This window comes from Mandrillus leucophaeus, unplaced genomic scaffold (genome assembly GCF_000951045.1).
Source record: "Mandrillus leucophaeus isolate KB7577 unplaced genomic scaffold, Mleu.le_1.0 Scaffold127, whole genome shotgun sequence".
Lineage (NCBI taxonomy): Eukaryota > Metazoa > Chordata > Mammalia > Primates > Cercopithecidae > Mandrillus > Mandrillus leucophaeus.
The window spans coordinates 2425516-2427223 of NW_012101098.1; the positions used below are offsets into that span (position 1 = coordinate 2425516).

At 40.3% G+C, this 1708-nt stretch overlaps 1 pseudogene; it reads right to left on the minus strand.

Moving 5' to 3' along the window:
* Positions 1 to 924: 924 nt before the first annotated feature.
* LOC105533627 lies at positions 925 to 1430 on the minus strand (annotated as a pseudogene).
* Positions 1431 to 1708: the final 278 nt, after the last annotated feature.

Below are 1708 nucleotides of genomic sequence, written 5' to 3' on the forward strand. Positions count from 1 at the left end.
CTTCAATATACATATCTCTTGAATATCAGCAGTTTATTCAGATATTTTTGCAATGTAGCATGGCTCTGGCAAACCCCCAGCTCAACAAACTACTCTAGGAGTCTAGCCAAGGCTACTCTTTACTCAAGCAGGCGTGCTTTTCATTTAGGCATATTTTTGGTAAGCAAGAGCAGATTAATACAGCTGATAGTTTTAAGCACCTTTGACTCACCTATTAGCAAATGATAGGCAAGATACCAATAACTACAAGGCAAACTCAATATAAACTAAATTTGTCTATCATGGGAAAAGGTAATTTAACTAGAAAATAGTCTAAAAAGTACATCTTTTTTTTTTTTTTTTTTTTTTTTTTCATTTTTGAGACAGGGTCTCACTGTCACCCAGGCTGTAGTGCAGTGGTGCAATCTTGACTCACTGTAGCCTCTACCTCCTGGGCTCATGTGATCCTCCCACCTCTGCCTTCTAAATAGCTGAAACTACAGGTGCATGCCACCATGCACCTGCAGTTCATTTTCATATTTTTTGTATTTTTTGTAGAAACAGGGCTTGTACTTTTTGTAGAGACAGGGTTTCGCCATGTTGCCCAGGCTGGTCTTGAACTCCTGAGGTCAGGCGATCTGCCTGCCTAGGTCTCCCAAATGTTGGGACTGCAGGCATTTGTCACCGAGCCAGGCAAATCCATGTAACATCCTAGTACTTACAGCCTTGTAAACAAAAAGTTAAGACAAAGAAGTTTTCAAAATGTGCTCGACACACCCCAGCTAAGCAAATAGACTTTTTAATAAAATACCTACCTCTTATATTCTTAACTTTATTAGTTCGCCTATGATCATGTGAGGCCCAACATGCCTATTATGAGAATAAAATCTCCAGCACAACCTAGAATTATAGTCCAATCTTTACTTTAAAATCTGATCTGCTGGCTTAGCGTTTTCCACCAACTTGGGGAGCTGAAACTTCCACAGGCTTTGCAATCGTCTGCCCAGGTGCTGCCTTTGGCAAAAACGCAATTACTTTTGCACCAACCTAATAGGTGTCTTAGCAGCAGCCATTGCAGTCTTTTTAGCTGCTTGCTTAGTCTTTTTTGCTTCTTTATGAGCCCTGATAGCTTGTTCTCATTGAGCCTTTCTAACGTCAATTTTCTCATTCCTCTTGGCCATTATGTCAGCGAGAGATTGTAACAGTAAGGGCCCTCTGAAATTTGTTTGGCCAGTTCTTTTCTGTTGAATTTCCTCCAATTGTCCTTTTTTGTGCTTCCTTCTGTAGAGGAGAGTCCAGTTTACCTGCCAAGGATTCCTCTTGGAAAGGAACGCCAACTCGCATTTTGCTTTAAGACACTGGAAAACCTTCCCATCGTTGGTCCTGGCATAGCGCCTCCCGTGTCTGGGGTAGATCTTGTACCCTCTGAAACTGCAAACCTCCACATTCATCGCAGCATCTCCAAGGGAGGAGAAAAGATGGCAAAGAGAACTCCATTTATTCTTATATCTGATATATTGGATCTTATTTTCTCCTGCTTATTTTGTGTCTTCCATTTACCAAATGCTCTTCATTTTCTTCTTTGCTACCTACTCTTGAATTGATTGAGTTAAAATCTATTTCTATATTCCCCCTCTCCTTATATGAAAGCTACATGCTCTATTTTATTTCACTCTTTTCCCTTAAAAACATGAGTGTGCATTATTAAAGGGCTAGAGTTAAGTGATAC